Below are 27,024 nucleotides of genomic sequence, written 5' to 3' on the forward strand. Positions count from 1 at the left end.
AAATGTATTGCTGTGACTTTGATTGGATTGTTTTAAGTTTACAGAAGAGCTTGAGGAACACTGACCTTGGCAATGTTAAGCTGTGCCATCCATGAATAGGGCACATCTCCCCATTTTCTCACACAGTCTTTTGTGCCTTTACGAAATACAAAATTTTCTCCATAGAGATCTTGTGCATTCTCTAATAGGCTAATTCCTAGATGCACTATATTTTTGGCTACATTTTTTCAATGAGTTTTTGCTGGAACAGAGCAACACTGTTGCTTTTGGTGTGTTGATTACGTATCTGGCAACCATAGTGAGTGCTCCTGGTAGTTCTAATAGTCTGTTGGTTCTCTTGGGTTTTTACTTTTATGGCTATTGATCTATTCAACTTTTCTATTTTCTCTTGAGCCAATTTTGGCACTTCATTTTTTTTTGTTCTAGAAATGTATCCATTTAATGCATTTTTAAGTATTGGCCTATGGTTGTGATAATATCCCTCAAATGTTTAATTTATAGTTGTTATATCTGAGTTGTTTCCTGTTTCCATTTTATGTCTTATATATTTGTATTTTAATTGTGTTCATTATTTCTGTTTTGGTCTTGATTTTATCGAATTCTGTCCTATCTATTTACTTAGGTCTTTCTTATGCCTTGAGTGTTGCTGGTTAGTTTTTCTTTTTCTAGCCCCTTGAGCTAAACTCATTTGTTTTTTGATTAATATATTAATGGCTTTGAATTTTCCTCAAAGAGCAGCTTTAGCCATGACCTGTGAATTTTTTACATGTAGTATACTCGTTGTTTGGCTTTCTTGGGGTACTTTTGACTATTCGGCATTCTAAATGATTTCCCCTATTCCTGTTACCTCTAAGTTTTAAAGTGATGGTCTTTTAAACTTTCAGGCTTTAAAAAAGTTATCTTTGACTTGAAAACAACCTGCAGGAAGTATAACCTGATGTGGGAGACAAAAGGAAAAGAAAGAATTAAATTTCCTTCCTAATTACAGCCCATTGGCAAATCCTTGAAACAGGTGGAATGACCTTCCTCTAGGAACTCAGTGCCTTGATGTTAGTACTTTGCTAAAGGCAAAAGGCAATCTTAGCTTGACATTATCCCAACCACCCCAGGATCCTGTGAGTCTACTTTAACATACAAAAATTCCTTTGGAAACTTCCTTTATCTCTACCCCCCAAGATACAAGCTAGCAATCATCCTCTAAGCATATGGACCACTGATATGCATCTGAAGGGTCTCATGATTAAGGTGTTATTAGACAGTAATAAATGACCTTTTCCCAACAATAGCTAGACCCCTCAAGGTCCTGGAAACCTTGCTTTCAAAATTCCTTAGGGACTTATGTTATCCCTAACCCCCTCCCACTTGAAAGTATATAATGGGTCACTCCTCATGACCCCAGTGCAGCTTTCTGCCCACAGGTCCTGTCCCCTGTTTTAATAAAACCACCTTTTTGCACTGAAGATGTCTCAAGAATTCTTTCTTGGCCTTCAGCTTGGGGCCCAATTTCTACATCATAACCAACCCAGAGGTAAATATGGCTAGGGGAGGTGGCTGAAGGCAGAGTGGTGACAACATCTCAGGAGCCCCTGAATCCTGACAGTAAAGTCACCTCCCCCATTAACCCAGGGCGTGGAGGGTTTCTGTAATTTGCAACAGAAAAATATCCCAGTCTGGGGTTGGGGGAAGGCTGCAGATCACTGAGTCTGTATGTGCCTGGACCATCAGCGGGGGCCCAGGGCAGCCCACCAGGTCCAGGACAGGGTCAGGCTGGTGGAGCCTGCAGGGAGAGGGCTGACGCAGGACGCTCTGCAGGTGTGTCCTGGGGCCCATGCAGGTCAGGCAGGAGAACCCCTTGTGTGGGCATGCAGCTGGAGGGCCACAAATCTGCAGAGTGAAGCTCATCTGAGGAGGACACATGTGTGGTTTTATTTTTTTAAAAAAGATTTAATTAATTGATTAATTTAGAGAGCGAGTGGGGGAGGGGCAGAGGGCGGGAGAATCCCAAGCTGACTCCGCACTGATCATGGAGCCTGACACAGGTCTCCCTCTCACAACTGTGAGATCATGACCTGAGCTGAAATCAAGAGTCAGGCAGTCAACCGACTGAGCCACCCAAGTGCCCTGGAAAATATGTGTTAATAACAACAACAGCAGTGAAAAATCCCTTAATAAGGTTAGTTCTGTGCTAAACCCAGTTCTAAGCACTTTACAGGTTATTACCACATGTAGTCTTTGAGACTGTCCACATTGTAGGTGCTATTATCCTCAGGGGCAGAGGCCGAGGACCAGAGAGGTTACAAAAGTTGCCCAAGATGATCAGCTAGCAAGGAATAAGGCTGGGATCAAACCCAGAGGTCAGAGCCAGTTGGCCCTGGGTCCCTGCTCACAGCCACTGTGCTGTCCTGCTTCTTGCAAAGGAGCTGCGAGAAGCCTCAACACTTTGGGCAGAGTAGGGGCTCCCTCTGCTGCTCCTTATGATGAGTCCAGGTCCCGGTTGTCCCTTTCTGGTCCCTGCCTCAGAGGCTGATATTTTGGTTCCTATCTGGATGGAGTGGTTTCTTCTTGAGGAAGCTGGTTGTTTCCTACGTATTTGGCCTTGAAAGAAGTGGGAGTGATGCTTCTGATCCTTGACATGTCACATGCTGTTCAGGAATCCAGCTTGTATCAGAAGGCCTAACTCAGGGCGCCTGGGTGGCTCAGTCGTTAAGCGTCTGCCTTCGGCTCGGGTCATGATCCTAGGGTCCTGGGATCGAGCCCTGCATCGGGCTCTCTGCTCTGCGGGAAGCCTGCTTCTCCCTCTCCCACTCCCCTTGCTTGTGTTCCCTCTCTTGCTGTGTGTCTCTGTCAAATAAATAAATAAAATCTTTAAAAAAAAAAAAAAAAAGAAGGCCTAACTCAGACTGGCTTCAGCAAAACATGGGATTTTATTGGTGCTCAGCAGTATCAGGAATGGTTTGATCCAGGCTCAAAAGATATAACCAGGGCCTAGCTTCTCTCTCTTCCTTTCTTGACTTTGCTTCCTTGGTGTTGGCATATTTTCAGGCAGATTCTCTCTTCATGGGCACAGAATGACTGCCTGGGGCTACATCCATCCTTATTTGTGTCCAGTGGGAGAAGTCCAGTCTCTTCTAAGTTGATTTTTTTTTTTTTAAGATTTTATTTATTTATCTGAGAGGGCGAAAAGAGAGAGAGAGCGCGTGCACCAGCAGTGGGGAGGGGCAGAGGGAGAAACAGACTCCCCAGTGAGCCTGATGCCGGACTTGATCTCAGGACCCTGGGATCACGACCTGAACTGAAGACACACACACTTACCGCTTAACCAACTGAGCCACCGAGGAGACCCCCTAAATTGCTTTCTTATAAAAGAAGCGGTCTCCCTGATTGTGATTGGCCTAGGTCCTCATTCCCGAACCAATTGTTGAATCCAGGGAAAATGGAATTTGCTGATTGGCTTGAGAAAATAAGCTCCACCCCTGGATCAGGAGAAGACCAGGAAGGCATCCTCCGTGGAGCGGGGCTAATTAATGACTAATTAACGTCGTGCTAAGAACGAGCAGCCGGCAGTGCTTTCCTTTACGTGCGCATTTCCAAGCGGACGAATTTTAATTTTGAGTTGGTGCGTTTGTCTCTTTGGTTTGCTTGTAGCCCTTGTTTTGCTTCTTTGTTCTTTAAGCTGCAACACAGTTTTGAGCCAGGATTTAGGTGGGAGTCCAACACAAATCAGATGTGATCAAAACAGATGAGATAGAAATGAGTGTTTGTTCTCCTGCATTTCCTTCCATCCCCTGCTCTAAGACGTCTCAGGCAGCTCTGTTCTCTTGCCTCGGGCCACTTGTTGCCTGAAGACCATGCCTGTCCCTGGCCTTTTGTTCCCTTCACTGAGGGACTGTGGGGGGCTCTCCCAGGGGACCCCGGGAGTGAGGGGCAGCGGTGGTGGGAGGCGGGCCTGGGAAGGATAGTCCTCTCCACCTACGGGCACCATGCAGCTGCATGTCATCTATTTGCCCTCTCTGCCCCTCCTGCCTGCTCTGGGCCCCCAGAAGGGGACCCTTGGGGATGGCCCCAGGGCTCTCCTGGCCCCTGGCTTCCACTTGGTTTGGCCTGTGGGAGGGAGGCACCCCAGGAGATGTGGGAGCAAGGAGATGGAGGTGAGTGATTTTTTCCAGGATCTCTCCCTCTGGGGCCTCTGAGGGTCTTAGCTTCTGTTCGCCAGCCCCCTTCACAATCTCTGTGGCAGGTTCTGGAAAGCATGCCTTCCCATCACCCCTTTGGTAGGCTTGAGTCCTCGGGCCCACGTTTTGTAAATGGCCTCTTTATGAGCCTTAGCCGAATCACCCAATTTGATGAGCCACAGTCTCCTGTCAGGCCCCGGACTGATTCAGGGATGGCACAGGGGGTCCCAACAGGGGTGGACACCTAGGCCCCATGCCCGCAGTGTCCCGAGAGGTGGCAGGGCCTCGGGCAGTGACCAACTTGTACCTCTGGTCACCAGGTGCCCGGCTTTGGCAAAGATGCCTCCCATCATCCCACTCAGCATGGGGACAGGTGAGCTTCCTGCCCCTGAGGGAACCATGATAGACTCAGAACTCACAGTGGGTGCCAGTGGGTACTGGCGGCCTGTTCCCCACCTGTTCTGCTCTGAGTGACCTTGTGGGGTCTTTGCAGGACCCTTAGGAGATTCAGATAGGGTTGTCAGAGAAAATGAAGGACACCCAATTAAATATGAATTTCAGATAAACCATGAATATTTTAGTATATCTCAAGTATTTCATGGGATATACTTATACCAAAAATTATTTGTTATTTATCCGGGCATCTGATATTTTTATTTGCTAAATCTAGCAACCCTGGTCAGAGATAGAGATCCCTGATAATGATGAGTGAATTTGCCATTAGCCCAGAGGAATGGGAGCATGGGGTCAGATTTAATTTGCTTTTGAAAAATATGAAGTGTCATTTCTTGGTGCCTCCGAGTAAAGTCCATGCTGAATCGAGCATGCACCTCCTGGTAGAAGCTGGATGTGGGATGAGGCGTTATCTTGCCCCCTTCCCTCCCAGGCATCCTTGGGGAATCTCAGGGACTGACACCCAGGAGCTCCGAGAAGGACGCCAACAAGTCATGCCCACCTTTCACACCAGGAAATCAAGCTGTCAATTACTTTATGATATTTTGTCCTATTGTTACTAGAACATTTTTTCTCCCTGATTTCTGAAGTAACGCAGGCTCATTACTGAAAACTGGGAAATATGGAGGAAGAAACGACCAGCCGTTCATTATTCACCATTCAGAGAGAGCTGCCAACAGCTTTGGTGCCCAGCCTTACATTTCCATGCCTTTATATACGTATAGGTTATATTTTGAAGATAAAACTTGCATCCTACTCTATACACTATTTTATCGTTTGCTTTTTCACTTAGTAAGAGAAGGGGAATACTTTCCCATTATCCCAATCATTAAGTTTATGGCTAGATCATATTCCATCTTATTAATGGGCCACGATAGGTCAATTATTTTAATTACCTCGGTCAAACGGAAGGTTTAGTAGAATCAGTCAATTCACTCATTCATCCCATATGACTCATTGGACACCTACAACGTGCAGATGGGAGGACCTGAGGTCCCCGGTGTTGACCGCTGGCCTCTGGCCGCCCGGGCCCCAGGCAGGTGCCCGCACTGCCCTGAGATACACGTGGAGCTTAGTTATCAGCAGCGGCTTCTAACCCCCCGGAGATTGTTCCAGCAAAGCCTTGGCCTTTTGAACTCTACTGTAAACAGCCGTGGGCAATAATGAGAGAGATGAGCCTTATTCTTCTTCCATGTGATCTTAGAAAACCATAAAAACTTCACCGTAAAAAAATTAATAAAAAGCAGCATGATGATTCATCCACCACCAGAGTTTACACTTCCGATTTTTATCCCACAGCTGCCTCCCCTGAGAAAATAAAATATGCTTCTAATTAGCTGAGCTTTTAAAAAGAAAGCTGAGCACTGGGCTTTTTGAAGGCTGTTCGGTGTGGGGAATGGGCAGCGCTGTCCGTGTTCTGGGGCCACTGAGGCGCCCGGGGGCCTGTCTCAGAGAGGGGCCAGAGGGACACAACACTGTCCTGCCCAATGACCACCTGCTCGTCACCCTCATGGACCTCATGGGGCCATACCACCTTCATAAAATGGATGAAATTCTCCACTCCCAAGGAACATGCTATTTCTTCTAGCTTTGCTCCCTTTGCTGGAAGCATTGTTCGTGGTCCAGGGGCTGGGACCTGGGGCATGTCTGAGCCTCAGTTCCCACATCTGAGAAATGGGCATAATTACAGCTACCCGGAAGGACCGCAGTGAGAATGAGATGACACGTTGGTGCCCTGAGATCCTAAGTCCTTCCCACCCCCTTCTGTCTCACCTACGAGAGCTTCTCTGAGCCTGTGCCCCCTGTCTTGGTTTGACCTCCCCCCTCCCACCATCCTTCCTGCCTTGCCTTCCAGAAGAGACCAGGACTGGGGGATTGTGTATTTGGGAGTGGAGACCTGAGCCAGGGAGGGAGGTTCCCTGAGGGGTGAGGTGGCTGAGACCCACCTGTAGCTGGTGGAGCACTGCCCCCAGGGACACCCAATTCCCACAGTGCTCTGGGCTCACAGCATTTGTGGCCGAGCGCGGTCCGTGGCCCCAGGCCCTGTCAGCAGCCAGGGCTGCAGGGTTGGGGGGGCGGGGGTCTGGGTAATCCCTGGACTGGCTCAGGGTTGGCTCCAGTCTATCTATCTATCTATCTATCTATCTATCTATCTATCTATCTATCTATCCATCCATCCACCTCTCTGTCCATCCCTCTAGCTATCTAGAGATCTACAAACATCTCTCTATAAAAAAAATATGGATACAGATTTGTAACAGAATCTTAGTGTATAAGGAGGGTGAGGGCAGTGGCCTGAATAATCTTATTTACATTTTTCTATTTCTTCAGGCATCAGTTGATTCTAGAAAAAAATAGCAGGAGTTAAACATAGAAGATGTGTTCCTGTGCCCACAGTCTGGGTGCTGGGAGGTGATTCTGGGAGTGCCAGAGAGGACGTCTGAGAAGGGAGAGATGCAAGGGTAAAGATTGTCTTCTTCTGTACCAGGAGGCTGGGAGGCCCCAGCAAAGCCCCAGACTGGACCTGCACCTAGAGCCTTGGGCCTCGTCACAAACGGGAGCAGGCGGTGAGAAATCCCCGTGGCTTATCCAGTCTGTGGCCTAGGCACAGGTGTGTATGGGTATTTGGAGGGGAGTGTGTCCATCTGGGAACTTACTGCTGCATAATGACAGCTCACAGTGAGGACCGATCGAAGGTTCTGAGGCCACCCTGGGTCAGACAGCAGGTGGCCCGGCGAGGTCAAGGTCCTCAGGGCTGGGGCTCTCAGGCCTTCCTTGGCTGTGGAACCTCAGGCTCGGGCAAGGCCCTGCCTCCCTTGATGGCCTGCTTTTGGGGATTGGGGTCAAGGAGTCGGATGGAGAAAGCTCTGTGGGTGTTGGAAGTGGGAGTCTGAGGCCCCTGGTTCGGGTGTCCTTCAGAGGAGGCCTGGATCCACTGTACCAGCCAGGGCCAGAGCGGACCTGCCAGCCGCGGGGCATGTGGGGCCTGAGGCCCAGAGGTGGAGCTAGAGACGGTGGGATTCCTGAAGCCGAGACGATGAAGGGAGTCTGCCCAGGGAGAGGGCAGACTCAGAAGACGGTTAAGGATGGGCCATGAGGGAACCCTGACATTTAGGGGGCAGTGCTAAGGAGGTGGCAGAAGAGACTGGGAGGGAGCAGCTGGTGGGGAAAGAGATGAGTGTGACAAGGCCTGGAAACCTAGAAGGAGAAATTTCCAGAACTCAGAAGGTGGGTGTCTGCAAACTGTGAACTGAAGTTGTTGTTGTTTTTTAAATATATAAAGACTTATTTATTTACTTGACACACACACAGCACAAGCAGGGGGAGCAGCAGATTCCCCGCCGAGCAGGGAGCCCGATGCGGGGCTTGATCCCAGGACCCCGAGACCACGACCTGAGCCAAAGGCAGCCGCTTCACCGACTGAGCCGCCCAGGTGCCCTGAAGTTGTTCTGATCACTCTGCAGAGGTGCTTGGGACCAACTAACATGCTTTTTGTTTCTGGGGCTTTGCAGTGGCCCAGACCCTTGTTTCTGCCCAGCCCGGAGAGGTCCAAGGGCCTGTTACTTTCTTGGTCAGAAGCTTCCCTGCAGAGACCTTCTCTTCCATCCTGCACGGCTCCGAGCAGGCCAGCAGCCCCCGAGGAGTCAGGGCGAGTCAGGACGGACGGGGCGACAGATGCATCATGCCGGCACCCATGCGTCGCCTGTAGGGAGCCCGGGATCGGCTGGGCTTTCCGGGCATTTCTGGAGGGGACACTCGAGGCCAGAGGGAGGGTAGGGGCGTGGCTGTCCTCAGGGCCAGAGGGGGCAAAGCGGGGGGCGGGGACCGTGACCCACCCGCGAGGACGATGCAGGAGGAGCGGGTGGGAGGCTGTCAGGATGCAGGCTGCGCTGGCCACAGCTGCTCACCGTTGTTCTAGCACTGTCCTGGCCACAGGCTGACAAGACGCGGAGCCAGCTCTCCATGATGCCTGGCTTCTTTTGGCCAAGGGTGGCGGGTTCCACGAAGGCGATTGCTGTCATTACCCAGATCCTCCTCCCTGCCCTGGCTCTTAGGAGCTTTGACGTTGAGGGGCATCCTCCCAAGTCCTGGTTACGTGTGGCTGCCGGTGGCCCCCAGCGCTGCCTGAGCGAGTCATGAGGCCACGAGCATGCATGACGGGCGTGTATGGGAGACAGAGGGAAAGCCAGCCTGGCTGTCAGGGTGGGCCACGGCTTCCCTGCAGAAGCAGGACATGGGAGAGCTGATGATGGTTTCTGGGGTCACTGCAATAAAGCCCCAGCCTGACTGGCCCCCAGCTCATCTCTGTTTCTCCGGCACGTCCTTGGGGCCCCTGGAAAAGGCCAGGTTTTGCCTTTCCCGATGACAAGGAGCACAGAGCAACAAATTCCTAGCGCATATTGCCAATACCTGGGGAGAACTTCCCCTTACAGAGTAATTCTATAGCTGTTTTTAGATTGATCTGCCTTTATCATCCCCATTTTACAGATGAGGGAACCGAGGTAGAGAGAGGTAAAGGAACTTAGCCTGGGTCACACAGCCAGGAAGAGTCTGAGCTGGAGCATGAACCCGAGAGGTTGGGAGCTGTCTGGCTGCCCAGGAGAGGTCTGGCCCATCCCAGGCCAGATGGCTGCTCCTCACTGCTGTGAGCGTTCGATGTCCAGTGTTGTTCCCAGCCGATGTCTGGATCTCAGGAGCAATCTTCAGGAGTAACTGTCCTCAGATTCTAGAGCTTGGACTCGGCTCTGGGAGGCCCAGGTTGGCTTCAGTGTGGAGATAAATGGCCAGCTGGGCCATTGCTGGGCTGAGTATCCCTGCATAGGGGTCAGACCTGGGTACCACTCGAGGAGCTGGATCCTGGGGTTCAAATCTTTGCTCTACCATTTCTAGTTGCATGACCTTGGACAAGTCACTAAACTGCTGTGCCTCAGTTTCCCCATCTGCAGCTACCTCATAGAGTTGCAGAGAGAAAGAAGTACATCATCCGTGAAGGGCTGGGACCAGAGCCCGGAGTAGGTGCTGGGCTCTGGTGTGGGGCCATTGCCCTGTTCTGCTTCATTCCGGGAGGAGTGCTGCAAGGACCTGCCTGTCCCAGGCATCTGGAGCCACCAACCTGGCCGTTCCTGTCCTTCAGGGACTGAGTGTCCGGTAAGGAGGGTTCTTGAGTCCAACCCCAGGTGTTGGTCCATGCATGCTGATGGCAGAAGTTCTGGGGACAGGGACTGGGGAAGCTGTGCCTGCCCTGCTGGCTCTGGGGGAGGTTTGGATTACTCCTGGCCGTGACCAGGAGGTACAACTCTATGCCTGGGGTCTCTTTTAGGTTCTAAGGATTAATTAAGTAATCATGAGAGCACACCTCTTGCACAGTCCTGGGGCCAGTGGTCATGTGAGGGCTCTACATTGACCCAGTGTATGCCTTTGGGAAGTCAAAGGATTTAGCTGAACCCTAGTTTTCTCACCTGGAAAATGGGGCTAAAATAGTACCTTCTGTATAAGGCTTTTGGAGGGAGTAAATGAAATACTTCACCAAAGTCCTCGAAAGAGTGTCTAGTTCTTGGAAAGTTCTTCTTAAATTTTTTTCTTTTTTTTTTGCATTTCATCTTTTTTTGGTCCCCCAGTTTTGTTTTTTTTTTGAAATATAATTGACTGTGGTAAGTTCTTTTTTTTAAAAGTAGGCTCCCCGCCCAGCGTGGAGCCCAATGTGGGGCTTGAATCCATGACCCTGAGATCAAGACCTGAGCTGAGATCAAGAGTTGGATGCTTAACTGACTGAGCCACCCAGGTGTCCCCATGGCAAGTTCTTAATACCTATCACTTAACCTGGAAAACATCCCTACAGGTACTCTCATCCCTAGCTCAGACGAGGAAGCAGATTCAGAGACAGGATGAGGGGGCTCCAGTAGCTGGCTACATCGTTTGTGGGTTCCAGGTGACCAGCGATGGAGCAAGTGACCGAAAGTGAGGTAGCAGGTGCTGGGAAGTTTCTGGACTGGGGATCAGGATGAGGCCTAATCTTGATTAAGACCTCACCCTAGATTAGCAAAAGATCAGCTGACCTGGCGCACTCACCGTGCAGAGCCTGTTGCTCTGCCTGTAGAATCTGCTCAGTAAATGTTAGCATCGCGCTGTGCATGTCTTGATGGGCTGCCTTGCTGGCCCGACTGCTGCTGCAACAAGGTGGCTCTCAGTGACCCAGGTGGCGTGGCCGAGCTGAGCCAGACATTGGGGAACCAGCTGAAGTGGCCCTGTAGGTGTCCGAGCCTTACGTTTTTTTCTCCCCTCAAAGACAGTTGTTTTAAAGATAGTCCTCTTGCTCCTCCAAGCTGAGCCTCCAGTTGGAGGCGCCATTTTTGTTTCTGTCTATCTGTTGGCTGTCATGGCCCGGGTCTTGCAGCTCTGGGCCATCTGCTTTCACTGGGGTGCTCTTCCTTCATGAAATGAGCCTGTTCTGGTAGTTGCAGGTGAGCGGTGTGTGGGATAAGAGTCCTGGAGGGGGGAGGCTGGGAAGTCAGAACAGAGGACCCCCAATCGGTACTCTGCCTGAGGCTGGCTCCTGACGGGTCGTTAGAGAAGCATCCGTGCAGTGAACAGTGGCTCTCTCTTGTGGCCAGGGCCATGGCTCAGGGTGCGGGGGTCCACTGCTTTTTTCGTTGTCCTGTTTGAGAGACAATGATCCCTGGGAGCAGAGGTCTGTGAGTATAGAGACATTTGTTCCGACCAGTGGGACAACTGGAGGAAGGCAGAAGGACAGGAGGTGCTGCAGGTCACCATGCTTCTGGATCTGGCTGTGCTTACTTATGTGTTGATGAGGAATTTCTTCCTGAGCTGATGCTCAGGAAGATGTATAAATAATTTCTGGCACTGTTTAAGGTTGAACCCCAAAGGGAGTCACGTAAACCTTTCACGCTGCCAAGCCCGCAGGGGATCTGTAGCCTGTAGTGAAAGCGCATGCCCACCTCAAGGTCTAGAGATGTTTATCTCCGTAGCAGCTGGGATTCTGGGGCGTAGCTGGGTGTGGATGGCTTTCCTGAAAATATTTGCTCAGCAGCCATTCCCTGCCCCCAGAAAACTCAAGAGGTACCAGTGCTGACTCTGTGACATGATCACAGTGTGACGTGGTGATGTCGTGATGCTGTGGTATGGGGACACTGTGACCTGTCTTGCGTGACTCCCCTGAGTCGGACCTGCTGGGGCTGGCAGGCCTGTGGGTCTGACCTGGAAGGAAATCCTCCCACTGGTTACCCACGTGGCCAGGTAGAGCTCATCTCGGTGGGTCCCTGGCATTCCTTGTCTTCTGGGTCTTGGTGGGGACGGGAGGGCGGTGCCTGGTCTTCCCCTGGCTTCGCGGGAGGAGCTCCTGAGTCTCCCAGGTGGCCCTCTGGGAGACAGACCAGTCTCCTGCTGACATCAGCCGCTCCTCATGGCTTCGCCTGGGGTGTTGTGCTCACGAACTCCCTGTACCTGTGCTCTCTGACTTCCCAGAGACCCTGTCCCTTTGGGGTGATTGGGGCTGGGTGGGGGGGTGTGGAGGAAGAAGGAGGGTGCAGGCTGGCAGGGGGATTCTGTGTAGCCCCTTGGCGCTGACTCTAGTGTCCCGGGGGAGGGTTCTCCAGCGCTCCTGCAGGGGGGTCCCACTGCGGGACTTGCCCAGAGCCCTTCCGGAGGGTGTTTAGCAAGCTGGTGGCCCTGCCAGCCACGGGGCAGCACCAGAGCGTCACTGCCCTGGGCTGGCTGCTGTGGCTTCAGCCTCCACCCAGCTGCTGGGGCCCGAGCCGTGGGAGGCTCAGGAGAGCAGCTGAGGCCCACAGCGTTCTCTCTGCAAGCCCATCCGCCTCTCGAAGGTATTGGCATGAGCGTGCCTAGAGAAACATGCGTATTTTGAAAGTAAATGATTTGATGTGGAAAGCATACTTGGTCAAGTCATGGGAAAATGGCAGGTCACAGCACAAAAATGTCCGGTCGGAGGCTCCGTGAGGATAGGGCAAGGTATAAACACGGCTTTGCAGACCCAGCTTCAACCCTGAGCTCCTACAAAAATCATCTGGCCCGGAGGAGCCATGGAGGAGCCAAGATTCATGATGAGAAATGGGAAAGGACATTTGTAGACCCTGTGTTTCATGCAGTCCCCACGACCCAGGACTGGGACAGCTTCAGAGGCCACGGGTGAAGCTCCTGAGGGTCTGGGCTCAGACCTGGGGTCAGATCGCAGTCTGGCCACTGGACAAGTTCCCGCTCGTCTTGGAGCCTCAGTTTCCTGATCTGAAGAATGGGGTGTAATTGTACCGGATAGGTCGGCCCAAGGCTAAAAGCGAGGTTGCATGTGAAACGTGTGTGCTGAGGGGACCCTGGGGCCCATCCTCCCACTGGGAGGCCGTCCCCCAGATTGTGCTGGCAAATCTTGGAGTGTACCACGTGCCTGTAACATATGTGGCACCTGATGCCGGGCTGGAAGCTCCTGGGCGCGGGAAGGGGCCTGTGGGACTCCCCTCTTGTTGCCTGCAGCAGCCTGCCCAGTGCCCAGAGGAAGTGCTCGAGAGCTGTTTGCGGGAGAAACGAACCCACGCGGTGATGTGTGCCCAGCACCCCCGTGTGCCACTTCCAGGCGGGCAAAGCACTAGCTTTTTGCAGGTGAGGCTAGCAGGAGGGTAGAGCGAAGAGCCAAGGCTCATGGCGCTGTTGCAGAGATAAGGGCAGTCAGAGTGAACAGGACGAGGTAGCTTTGCCAGTGGATACGTCTTCCTGAGACTGGAGCTGGATGGAACCCCTCTCCACCATCTGTCAGGGCCCCAAGTTTCTCCCTGCTCTTCCATTCATGGGAGGCGGCAAACCCAGTGGGACTGAGAGATGGACATGGGCCGGGGTGAGGAACAAGTGGGATGCTCAGGGGCGGTGGAGGAGTCAGGAGAAGGACAGGACACTGGTGGGGGGGAGGAAGAGAAGGAAGCCCCTGTAGCCCATTCAAGGTGGGCTCACTTGGTCCGATGGGATATTTTGGGGGGAAAATGAAAGGATCATTTAGCCTCAATCTCTGCATTGCTGTGCGTGCTGGACAGTCTAAGAGGAAGCCTCTTGTGGGTATGATCCTTTCTTCCACACATCCAGGGGCATAGTAAAGGGAGCCTACTCTCACTCCCCAAAGTGTGCTGGAGGAGTTCTTGGTGCCCAACTGTGAGCCTGGCTGAGGAAGGCCCTGGAAACTGGAGATGAGTGGGACCCGGTCTGCGTCCTCAAGGAGCTCGAATATCCAGCACTGTGTCAGAGCCTTATGTGATGAGTCTTCAGGGTGATTAGTTTTTTGGAATGGTGCTGGGGGCTGGCAGGGTTCCCCTCCCTCAGCTCCCCGGGAAATACCTAAGCCATGGCAGGGAGCTGGCTCGCCTTCTGGCACATCTTCTTAATAAGTTTAATTAACCCAAGGCAACGTTTGCCGACGCTGATCGCACTCTGGGAGCACAAAGTGAAGTGTGCTGGCCAATTCTTGGCCATGTGAGACTCTCACAATGTGCTGTGGGTTCCCCAAATGGGTGGGCACTTTACTCTTGGGTTTTCCAACTGGTGAGGAGCCCCTGCCCACCCTTCCTCACAGCCTCACTGATCTGCGGAGAATTTGCAGATCAAGGTGACACCTTTCAGAGGTGTCACTGTGCCCTTCTCAGACGGGCTTATACACACCTCTGCTCTGACCGTCCATGCCTGCAGGCAGGGCCCGGAGACCCAGCCAGTGCGGACCTGCCCGAGCGTTTCTAGCCTAAGTTGCGGGCAGGAGCAGTCCTGCCTTCCTGAGCCCGAGGAGTCACTGAGTGAGGGACAACTTCCTCCTTGGCAAGGCTCTGCCTGTGTTTCTCCTGGCCACTCAGCCTGGCTGTGTGTATAAGGAGAGAGGAAAATAGTGCCCAAGGCAACCCCTGAATGTTGGTTACTGTTCCATCTCAAACTGAACTATTTTCAATAGTCCTCTAGCAGACTGGATGTCGTAGTTTTGGAATCTGTGAATTCCATCTGGGCAGAGTCATAGAGCACCCCAAGGGCCATGGGGCTCTACAGAGATGGCCTCGTGGGTAGGCCTGGGCCACTGACTTTGGGCGTGGAGAGTGCGGGCAAGTGATGGGCCAGGTCCGTGAATAGGAGGGAGCCCTGTGTGGACAGAGGAGAGGTAGGTGGTGAAAGGGTGCATGATGTGGAGGGGAAAAGGCCCGTGAGGTCAGTCCAGCTCTGAGTGCCGAGAAGGGCAGCACCCGACCCGGCTGCCCACCGCCCTACACCAGCACAGTGACGCTGTGGTCGCCCCCACAGCCTTGGCTGCCAGCATAGATTGGGCGCCTGCTGTGGGTTCTGTTTGGGATTCAAACCAATGTGAGAATGCGTCCAGACCTGGGAATCAGCACAAAGAGTGAGGCTGACAGTTCAGAATTTTCATGGCAAGTACCAAAAACCTCAGCTCAAACTGGTTTAAATAAAGTGAATGAGCCCAGAAGAAATAAATGAATAAGGCATGCAGTGACTTATGTAACTGAGATGTCCATGGACTGGCTGGTCCGACATCATCAGGACGGGATTTTTTCTCTCTCACCATTTCTTCCCCACGCTCTCCCTTGAGAAATGAGGTGGCCACCAGCAGTGTGTGTCCTCCCAGGTTCAAGTACAGCGGAGGGGAGAGAAGTTCTCTGCATGGCGGCTCCTCAAACAATTGAACACAGAGCGTGAAGACCCACCATTCTGTAGCTAGCTGCATATCTAAGAAAATTGAGAGCACGTGTCCACAAGGGGACTTGACCCCAAATGTTCATAACAGCATTATTCCCAATAGCTGAAAGTAGAAACAACCCCAATACTCACAAAGTGGTCTGTTCATATGATGGAATATTATTTGGCAACAAAGAGGAACACAATATCTCTGTCCACAGGGATCCCATGGTAAGGGTGGGAGAGAAGAAGGAATAGGGAGCAAAGAACATTTTCCAGAAAACAGTGGGCATCTGTCTCATCTGGATGGCCCACTGTCCCCCTGATGGGCAGGAATCTAGGGCTCTGGACAGGACAGGAAATCTGAAGGTAAACTGTGGCTGGGAGTGGAATCTGTTGAGTATAGGATGGGGATGTGGTAAGAGAGGCAGAATCCAGGGGCCAAACCAAAATCCAAAAGAAGATGGCAGCCCAGTGGGCTGTCCCTGATTTGTTGAGCTGAGTAGAGGAAAACCTGGGGCTAAGAGTAGGAAATGAACCAGGGATACCAGTCCTGGGCAGCAAGGTTCAGGTCAGTGGGCAGATCAGCTGAGAGAAGCCCCAAGTCATTGACAGCACTGGCTAGATGAGGGTAAGGGGATGCTGATAGAGAAGAGGGGTCTCCCTTGAAGACTTTACCTCATTCCATAAGAGGCAAGGAATAGAGAGATGATGCCCCTGTGGGAAGTGCTTGGATGAGTAAATGGAGTCCAGACCAAGGAGAAGCTCATTCTGATAAGAGTGATCAGGAATGGTTTAATGAGGGAGAAGATTGGAGATTGTTCTTGAAGGATCTGTAGACATTTGACAGTCAAAGAGGTGGTAAAAGGCTTTGAGGTGGAGTGTTGAGAGTGCACTCTGGAAGGCGAGAGCGTGGAATTCTTCACACCAGATGGGGAGAAGCATGGAGTTCTTCACACCAGTTGGGGAGAAGCATGGAATTCTTCACACCAGATGGGGAGAGCATGGAAGTCTTCCCACCAGATGGCGAGAGTGTGGAAGTCTTCACCCAGATGGGGAAAGTGTGGAAGTCTTCATACCAGACTGAGAGAGCATGGAAATCTTCAGGCCAGATGGGGTGAGTGTGGAAGTCTTTTCACCCAAAGGGGACAGATGGGAAGGGAAAACTGAGAAGAAAGAGTGCAGTGAGAAGCCCAGTGCCCTGAGGATGGGACCTTGGAGCTCCAAGGTCTGAGAAATGGGGCCTAGGTTTAAGTGAGCTGATTCTTGGAGTCCAGGCTGGAGGGACAGGACTGAGGTGCAGCTGGTGGGTGGGGCAGGGGACCCCAGGGTCTGTCAGCATTCATTGTATTGTTGGAGGCAGAGTCCTCGGATGGGGCTTGTGGATCCTCCTGGAGGGAGGGGAACACAGTGGTGGGAAGCACAGTGAGTGTGGAAGGTGCTCAGCCATCCCCTCCACCATGGGGAGCAGTAGGACAGGCACACTGCCAACTCCTGTCGTAGGAGGGGCCTGGTCCGAGCAGCGGCCAGCCTCGGGTGGGGCCAGCCAGTTGTGGAAGGCTTTGGTTCCATGGGCTGAGGGCTGCTGGGCACTGGCCTGTAGGTCCAGAAGCTCAGGAGTGAGGCTGAGGTGGGCGTCCCACAGCCAGGGCACCTAGGGCAGGAGAGAAGCTTGTCCATGCCACATGGGTTGCCTACTTCTGGTTTGGGGTCAGCATAGGTCCTTGGGAAGGACTGACAAGTCCAACACTCATTCATTCATTTAATTCTTTTTGTCTTTTCATTCAGGCAGCAGGTATTCATGGAGATGCTGTGTCAGGGGCCGTGAAAAGCTGACCAGGGCTCTATGGCGCTCACAGCCTGCAGAGGGAGACAGACAGACAAACAGGATCTTCCCTCCCAGAGTGGTAGGGGCAGCATGGGGGTGGGGAGTGCTGGGAGCTGATAGAGAAGGAGGACGGACATCTGTGTGAGTCTGGTGTGGTCAGAGAGGGCTGCCTGGAGGAAGCAACACCCAGGCTGAGACCTGAAAGTGTAATGGGAATGAGCGGTGTGAATTGGGTGGGGAAGAGCGTCTGAGGCAGAGGGGACAGTACCAGCTGGGCCCGGAGGCAAGGATCTCCGGGAGCACCGAGGAGCCCAGCGTATCATGCTCTGCTTTGAGGTCCTGGACCTCCTCCCCATCCCAGGTGATGGAATTTGGATCCTTCCCCTCCCACGGTCATGGCTGCTGATAATCCCTCTCCTGGTACTGATGACCTTGGGCCTGGGGGTGGACCTGTGGCTGTGGGGGGAAAGGGGAGGCTCTGCTGCGGGGCCTGGGGTGTCACGGGCAGGGAACCGACGGGGCACTGACTCTGGGACTGAGCCCCGAGTGTGTCCTGGGGGCCACTGTGGCCAGAACCTCTGCAGCCCCTGGACAGGGCCCGGCCCCGCGGAACCTGGAAAATACACGGCACATCTAGAAGAAGCAAGGCAGCTGGAAACAGGGTTTGCTGGGATTTACATTTGAGAACCCGAAGATGACAAATGTCCTGCCTCATTCCAGGATGGTGTGTGGGGTGAGGGAGATGGCCATGCACGGGGGTGGGGGGGTGGGGGGCTGCGGGGTGTGCCGGCTGGGGCGGGGTCCTCCAGCCAGGGGCCCAGGGTGCAGATGAAGAACAACGAGGTTTATTTCCCTCCTGAGCCTGGGCCAGGGCTCGGGTGATTTAACTCACCTCCATTCTGCTGGGCACCTCGGCGTAGATGAAAGACCACCATGCATCAAATATTAATAAGCCTCGGGGCCTGGAAGGTGGTGTGCGGGCCGTGGGCCCCCCGGAGCTGCCCAGCCTCCTGCCCACGGTTCCCGTGGCCTTGCAGCCTCGCTGGCCGAGGATCAAACAACACAGATGCAGCTCGGCCAGCAGGGCTGTGGGCAGGGGCCTTCTCTGAGCCCCCAGCCCCCCAAACATGAAAGTGAGCCCTGGAGTGCCAGAAACTGACCACAGATCAATATTCTTATGCAATAAGCTGCCTCGTGCCAGTGAGGTAAGAATGTTCCAAGGAATGCAGGAAGGAGTGGTTTTTATAGTTTCGCCCTCCTCCGCATCTCTTTGAAGCTTAAGGCCTGCGCGGCCGCCGTTGGACAGAGGGGAGGAGGCGTGAGTGTCTCCTGGATCATCACCGCGTTTAGGGAGTGGCCAGCAGGAAGAGTGGGAGCTCGAGGATGCCTCTGATCCCGTCCCGAGGGGGCCGATGCTGGGTCAGCTCTGACAGTCCTGCTCCCCATCAGCCCTGCGGAACGCGCTGCTTCCCGGGGAACTGCCACCAGATCCGTGGCTGGCCTTTGGGGACACAAGCTCTGATTTGCTTTCTTTGGCGTGGTGCTTGTGAGCACCCCTCCGTGGGCTTGCTGGCTGCACCAGCCCGCAGATGAAGCGTTTGGGGGTGGGGGGAAGGCTGCGTCTGCAGGTGGGGTTCTGGCAGGCAGCGCACACGCCCGGAGGGGGCCCGGGACTGATAAATCCTGGACGGGGTCCACAGCAGAAGACAGGGACTCACTCACCAGGCAGAGATGGGCTGGACCAAGAGATGTCAGCAGACCTTGGCCCAGGCTCTGCAGTATTTTTATTGAGAATTGTCAGGGGAAGCTCCTTCAAAAGGGTGGGGACGGAGTGGGCGGCATCTGGCAGATTCCATGGGGCTTTGTGGGCAAGAGGTCAGTGGAGGGAGGTTATGAGGTCTGAGAGGGGCCCCCAGCTCCCCGATCTGCATCAGGCCAGGGCCGGGAAGTCAGAGGATGTCTCGGGGATACCCTGGGGGGCTGGCTGCCGCCTCGGTGCGTGCGCAGATCCGGCCCTGCCACGTATCAACGGCGCCGGCGGCCCAGGAGACTTGAGACTGGGTTTTCCCGTTGCAGGATTTGTGGAAGATCGATGGTGACAGTGATGTCTGCTCTTGAGTACCTACTGTGTGCCAGGCCCTCTGCTCGTCTCATCTCATGTGATCGCCTCATCCTGGAGGTGGGCTCCCTCTCGGTTCATGGAGGGCTCTCTTGAGGCCGGGGAAGTTCATGAACTCGCTCCAGCCCAGAAACCAGGACTGGACCAGGTTTGGGGCTCTTTCCATGGGGCTGCTCAGCATTCACGTGTGTGGCTGGGCCCAGCTCAGTGCTTCACATACAGTAGGTGCTCGGGAAACACAGGCACGAACCCTTCCTCCTTCCCGCCTTGAAGCCTGTCTTTCCTCCCCCCTCTGGTGCACATGCATTTACTGAGGCCTCGTCTGTGTCCCCCTCTGCAGGCTCCTGGTCCCCAGGGTGTGGCCATGTGGTGAATTCTTGCTAACAGAACGCGAGGGGAGGTGACACCCGTCCTAGTGGCCAGCATCGAAAACTGGTGTGCAGGGAGCGGGAGAGGGAGTTGTTCAGTGGATGGAAGGTCAGTTGTGCAAGATGAGAAAGTTCTCGAGACCCGTTGCACAACAAGGTACATGTAATTAATTCTGCTGTCCTGTACACTTAAACGTGGTTACCATGGTAAATTTCATGCTGTGTATTTTTTTTTTTTTACCATAATAAAAACGAACCCCCTCTATAGAGAGGGCTCCAAGGGCCGCGGGAGGGTGGGGCCACAGGCCGGATGGAGCCCGGGGCCCTGAGTGAGCCTGTGGAAGGCTGCCCGGCCAGGAACATTGACCACAGATGTGACATGAGGCCTCAGGTGTTACTGTGTCAGGCCGGTGAGATGCCAGCTTTTTCTGTGATGGTAGCTAACATTGCCTCAACTGACCAAGGGGGCTTCAGAGATGAATATCGAAGGCCCCCCTTCCCTCTGGGGTTCACAAGGGTCAGAGAGGACAGCAAACATGAGAGGCTGTGACCCAAAGTGGATGAGTACCTTTAGGGCCTAGGGAAAGATGTGGGGGAGCCCGAGGAGGTCTCATCAGGACCAGGGAAGGATTCATGGAGGATGTAACCAGGAAGAGGACATTTTAGGGTTGCTAAGGGAGAAGAGAGGCCTCTTGGGGAGGGAGCCCCATCTAGCATAGCATGAGAGCTGAAGTCCAGGCAAAGTGTCTGAGGCCCTGGGGGAGCAGTGGGGCCAGGTCCTGCAGGACTGAAGAGTGGGAGCTTGATTTTGTAGGCAATGGGAGCCACAGAAGGTTAGTGAGGGAGAGCATGCCAGGTACACTGTGCTTCAGGCAAGCTTCTCCTGTTGCCATGTGGAGAGTGCCCAGAGCAGGAGAGGTTAGAGGTGGGAGACTGGAAGGGTGATGGAGGATAGAAGGGAGAAGCCCAAGAGGGTGGACTCCCAGGACCAGGAGACAGAAGAGGGGCAGTGGGGGGGGGGGAACAGTGCAGACGGCATCTCTCCCCTCTTCCAGGCTGTGTGCTGGAAATGGGGGTGGTCCTTTTCATGAAGATGGGGAGCCAAGGGAAGGAGCAATAGGGTGTTGGAGTAGACAGTGCCAGAGTCTGTTGGTCCCAAAGTAGATGAATGTCCCTTCCCATGACTGGAGGCCCCATCCTGAGAATCGGTGCCCGGGCTCTGCCCTTCTCTTTGGTAGGGCCCTGAGCCTGTCACTGCCTGTGCGCTGGACATGAGAGCCCCCCATGCCTCCTTGTGGCAACCCCACCCCCCCTGCCTCCTGCCCCACAGGTGTCCGGTGGAAGCTTCCTAGAGCTGCTGATGGTTTGGGGCGGGAGTGACTGCAGGGTCTGAACAGGTATGGCCATGAGGTAAAGAAAATGATGCTGCAAACGTGCCCTCAGAGAACATCCACGCTCTGTGTGTTGCCTTTAAAAAATCTACAGAATTGGCTTTGCTTTTCTGCATTTACAAGAAATCTACCTTGCAAATAAGTTTCAAAAATAACCTCTCTCACAACTCTGCATTGTGCTCACCATCTGTGGGCCAGGGTGCGGATGTGTATGCGTGGCCTATGGGTCCAAGCCCAGGACAGGCTTGGGACATGGTGGGAGGGAGGAGGCACCCCTTGGAGGGTCACCTGGTCAACGGTGAGAAATGGCGCATCATGGCTTATTGTAGCAGGGACATAGGCCTGGAGGGACACATGCCAGGGAAGACAGACACCTTCAGCGGACAGAGGAGACAGCATGTGCGCCCGGGGTTCCAACACGGTCACCTGAGCCTCTCACCCGGGCCTTCTTGACTTCTCTTCTCATTCCCCAAGGCCTTGGCTGTAGGGGTAGGAAGTGGGGCCCGTCTGTCCTTCGCAGGGAGCGGAAAGGTCTTGAGGGGCTGCAGCACAGGGAAGGAAAGATGATGAGCCCCTGGATGCTGAACAAGCAGCTCAGACCCTCGAACCGTCTCAAACAGAGCCCAGCTTCCCCCCAGAGCCACTCCTTCCCTGGCGGGGGTAACAGCCCCCACCCCCCCCATTGTGCATCCTGAAACCTGACGTTGCCCCAGCTCCTCCGGCGTCCCCACGCCCACACCCCACGAGGAGGCTGACGCCAGCCTGGAAAGGTCCTCAGTTCCATCCGCACTCCCCCCAGCCGCTCCCCGCTGGGCCATGGACATCGCTGACCTGGTCAGCATGGTCAGTCTCTCCTTCCTCCACACTGTCCCTAGGAGGTGGTCCTGAAACCCTTCTGCATGCCTGGCAGTCTCCCTGACTCCTTAATATCCATGAGCTGAATTTCAGTGTTCGGGGCAGGGAGTCGGGATCCTCCTGTGCCCACTTGATTCACAAAACTTCGCACCTCTCTGGTCCCCCAGGCCCACGTGCAACTCCATGTATTTTCATGAGTTGCTCCTTCTTCTGGGAATGCCTTCACCTGTCCCCCAGCAACAAAGCCTGGCGATGGTTGGGCTAGCGGTCCCAGAGTAGATGGCGTGTTTGCAAGCGAGTGACACACATGGCATGCCATGTGCTAAGGGGGCTGGTGGGTGTGTACGTGTGATGTGTGCACCTTCACAATCGCAGCCCACTGCGGGCGGCAGCCCTCGGCAAGTGCACCAGTTCTAAATGCCGCCCGCTGGGCCCACGCCCTGGCTCCGCCCCACGGCAGGACATCGAGTCATACCAGCCAGCCACCACCCAGCATGAGCCTTCGAGAAGCGCATTCATAAGCACAGCACTGCCGACTTGCCGGGCCAGCCAAGTGCGGAACCTGACGATGGTAATTTGCACAGGCTGACCTCAGACCCGCACGGCGCCAGTCATTTCTTAGTAAGCAGCTGGGCCCGTCTTCTGCACTGTAACTGGGGCTTCAGGGAAGAAGCATCAGTGAAGGCTTTGGCTGGGGAGCTGTCCCCGCTAGCTCTGTCTTTGCCAGCCACTGTCACTCCCGAGGCACAGAAAAGACCTTAAGTGGACGCTTGAAAAGCTTGCACAGTGGGACTTGTCCTCTCTTGCTGCTCTTGGAACTTTGCTCCGTTGTGAAGAAACGTGGGCCAGGCTTCTGGGTAAAGAGAGACCCGTGGCCCAGTTGCCTCTGTCCCTCTGTTGACAGCCTGCTGACGGCCAGACACGTGAGTGGGGCATCCTAGATCATGCAGCCACGGCCTGCCCGCTGGCTGACCACAGACACAGGAAAGAGCCCAGGCGAGATCAACGGAATCAGCTCAAACACGAGAACTGCCCAACTGACTCACAGCATCATGCACTAAATAAATACTAAATTTTAGGGTGGTTTGTTATGCAGCAAAAGCTAACTGATATAACACATTGTTTTTTGGTTACTATTGCTGTATAACAAACTTAACTTAAACCCCCAAACTTAGAGGTGCCTGGGTGCCTCAGTTGTCAAGCGTCTGCCTTCGGTTCAGGTCATGGTCCCAGGGTCCTGGGATCGAGCCCCGCATCGGGTTCCCTGCTCCACAGGAAGCCTTCTTCTCCCTCTCCCACTCCCCCTGCTTGTGTTCTCTCTCTTGTCGTGTCTCTCTCTGTCAAATAAATAAATAAAATCTTTTTAAAAAAAATCCAAATGTAATTGTTAAAACAATCATTTTTTAAAAAGATTTTATTTATTATAAAATAAATAACAGAGTGAGTGAGAGAGTGAGAGAGAGATCACTAGCAGGGGGGAAGTAGAGGGAGAAGCAGGGAGTCTGATGTGGGACTTGATCCCAGGATTCTGGGATCATGACCTGAGCCGAACGCAGATGCTTAACTGACTGAGCCACCCAGGTGTCCCAGAACAATAATTTTATTGTGCTCATGGATACGAATCAGAGACTTGAACAAGGCATAGCGAGAATGACATGTCTTGGCTCCATGCTGTCTGGAGCCCCAGCTGGGATGACTCAAGGGCTGATGACCTGGGGTATTGATGGCTGGGGGCTGGAATAATCTGGAGGTGTCTTTGCTCACTTCTGGTAGTTGAGATTGTTAGCTGGTGTCTCAGCAGCGAGAGAGGACAAGTCCCACTGTGCAAGCTTCTCAAGCATCCACTTAAGGTCTTTTCTATGCCTCAGGAGTGACAGTGGCTGGCAAAGACAGAGCTAGCAGGGACAGCTCCCCAGCCAAAGCCTTCCCTGATGCTTCCTCCCTGAAGCCCCAGTTACAGTGCAGAAGACGGGCCGGCTGCTTACTAAGAAATATGTTGCGGTCACTTTCAGAAGATACAGTCTGCCACCCATTATCTCACCCAATTCCTGCCATAACTCAATGACACAGGCACCACTTTTATCCTCACTTTTCAGATGAGGAATGGAGGCTCAGATGGTGGATAGTGCGCTCAGGACACACCTCCTGTGACGGTTGGAGCCAAGTCTAACCTTCACCCTTACCACATTTCCTGGGCTGCCTGTTGGTCCTTTGGATCTAGTATCTTGGTGTCCCTTTTCCCTCCATGCTTTGTTTCCACCTTAGTGGGACACCTTCTGATAAGCAGCTGCACTTCTTAGCATCTCTCTTGACTGTGTTGGGGTTCCCCACCAGTTCCCCAATCCCAACCCCAGAGCCAGGTGTGTGGTTGTGGGGGAGGGGGAGAGGGACTCTAATACACATGTTCAACTGATCACCACCTTCCCTCCTGCAAAACAGATAACAGTTTGAAGGTCCCTAGGAGGCAATTTGAATTGAAATCCTAAGAGATGGAAAGAGGGGTTATGTCTCTGGACTTCAGAAGATTTATTTTTCGTGTTACAAAAATTACTACTGCTGAGTATGTGCAGTCCTGTTTCCTCCCTGACCCTCCTACCAGCCCATGCAAAACGCCAGCTTTGCCCACTGACATTCTCCTCCCTTCTTAGGGAAGATGGGAGGACCCATATGGATAGCAGTGCCCTATAAGGTTTTTCCTAACATTTATTGATGTATAAAATACATTCATGATACATGTTGATTGACAAAATGTCCATTAACAGGAGAACGGAATAGGGTAGTCAGGTAAAATGCGCGATTTTCTATTAAATTTGAACCACTGCAAAACAACAAGCTGTTTCTATAAGCATGTCTCACTCTTATAAAAGGGCACCTATTTTAAGTGTACAGTTTGATGGATTTTCACACAGGAACTTGTTTGTGCAACCAGCACCCATATCAGGAAACAGAACATTCCAGGCTCCCAAAATATCCCTGGTGTCCCCATCCAGGAACAACCCATCCCCCCTTAACTATCCTGTATCCTGACCTCTATGTACAGCGTAGATGAGTTTGGGCTTGTGTTGAGTGTCATATAGATGGAACCACTCTGTCTGTATTCTCCTGTGTCTGTCTTCTTTCGTGCATCATTGCATCCGAGAGACCTATCCATGTTATGTATGGCAGTAGTTCATTTTGGGTAATAATTACTGTATGAGACACGCTTGTCCTGAAAAATTGTCTGTTATTTATCTGAAATTGAAGCTGAACTGGGTGTCCTGTATTTTATCTGGCAACCCTATTCCAGTCTTCTGTTCATGGACATTTTGTCATCTTCTGTTTGGGGCTCTTGTGAACAAAGCTGCTGTGAATATTCTAATACATGTCTTTTGGTGAACATATGGACTCATTTCCTTTGGGTATTTACCTAGAAGTGGAATTTCTGGGTCATAAGGAATGCATATGTTCAGCTTAGTCTATCCTGCCAAAAGCTGTTCCAGATGGTACCATTTTACACTCTAACCAGCAGTGTGTGAAAGTTTCAGTTGCTCTGTATCCTCACCAATACTTGGCATTTTCTGCTATTTCTTTGCAGTCACTCTAGGGAGTGTGTTCTGTTTTAATTTCATTGTGGCTTTAATTGACATATCCCTGAGGATCACCAAGCTGGGCACCTTCTCACATGCCTACTGCCCATTCGGGCCTCCCCTTTTGTGAATTGCCTGTTCTAACATGTTGCCCTATTCTATTGGGATGCCTGCCTTTCTCTTTTTGCTCTGTAGGTATTTCTTATATAGTTGGCATACAAGTTATTTTTCAGACATATGTCAACTGTCTTTTCCTGGGGAATTTTGGGAAACAGTTGAGAGAGGATTTCTGGCTAGCTATGGGTCATGTGGTTGACTTGGAAGAATCGAGTGGGAAGAGGGGTTTAACAAGACTTGCCATGGATCGTGGCTCTCCTCCAATGGTCTTGGGAGGGCACAAGTGAAGACCAGATGATGTTTCTTTGAATGTCTCACTCATTCTGAGACTGTGCCACATGGGGCCCTGAGTAATATTCAGATCTTGACGTGAAGGCACAGATAGATTTCCATTGTATTGAGTTTATAGTGTGTCTTGGGAAATTTAACCTAGGATGGTTGGAAGCACTTCCAAGAAATTCATATATGTCCCAGCAAAATCTCTGGTGCCTATTTCCACCTCCTGAGGGGAGAGGTCATCCCTAAGAGAATGGAGATCCTTATTTTTCAGAGAGGGAGAAACTCCCCTCCAGAACACACACTGGATAAGAATAGAATGTGTAGTGTTTGAACACTAGCGGCATCTAAAAGGTACACTTAATTCATAAATCAAGGCTGCACAGCAGATGATATTTATGGCAATTCTTGCTAGAGGAAATATTAAAATTTGTACGAATAGGAAATGCTGTAACACAAAATGCTATAGTCACTGGTCATAATTGATGACTTCCTCTTGAATGTATTGAATAAATTAATTTCATTGCTATAGAGATGACATTAATATGCTTTTATAATTAATTTAGTTCTGAGAGCTGTTGTGGGTGCCAAGATTTCATTGGAGGGAGAAAATGGCCCAAGGAAAAAGGTGACACATGAAGAATAATTTTGAAATCAAATAAAGAATAACACTCTAATAAGAAACAGCAGGCTCGGCGGGGCCCTGTCATAAACGAGAACATACCAGGGAATTGTCAGGAGGCGGATATTAAGGTCAGCATCGTGCGAGTGTTTCCAGCGTTGCTGTATTTTCATTGGGATTTCTCACATCCTGAGTCAGGGGTTTAAGATTAGCTTATGTGGAAAGCCTCCTTCTTCAGTGGGTATCATGGATCGAGCTTGAGACTGGAGTCTTCTGCCCACAAACCTGGTCTCAGAAGGAGGATTCTGAGGCCCTCCAGGAAGGGGCATCAAATGGTCAAGGAAGCCGATTTCTTTACAGCCAAACAACCAAAAAATAACATTTAGGAGCCATTTTTCTCAGGCACTCTGCTGAATTCTTTACATTCATTGTGTCAACAGGATTGTTCCTTTCCTCTTTTAAAGAATAACCTTTAACTTATTACAAAATAATGCATGTTTTTTTTGGATATTCCTTAGAAAACACAGTTCAACAAATTCAGCCATGTTTTTACTCCTGGAGGCTTCCATTCCTA

Source organism: Leptonychotes weddellii, chromosome 6 (genome assembly GCF_054177405.1).
Source record: "Leptonychotes weddellii isolate Sample4059 chromosome 6, ASM5417740v2, whole genome shotgun sequence".
Taxonomy (NCBI): Eukaryota; Metazoa; Chordata; class Mammalia; order Carnivora; family Phocidae; genus Leptonychotes; species Leptonychotes weddellii.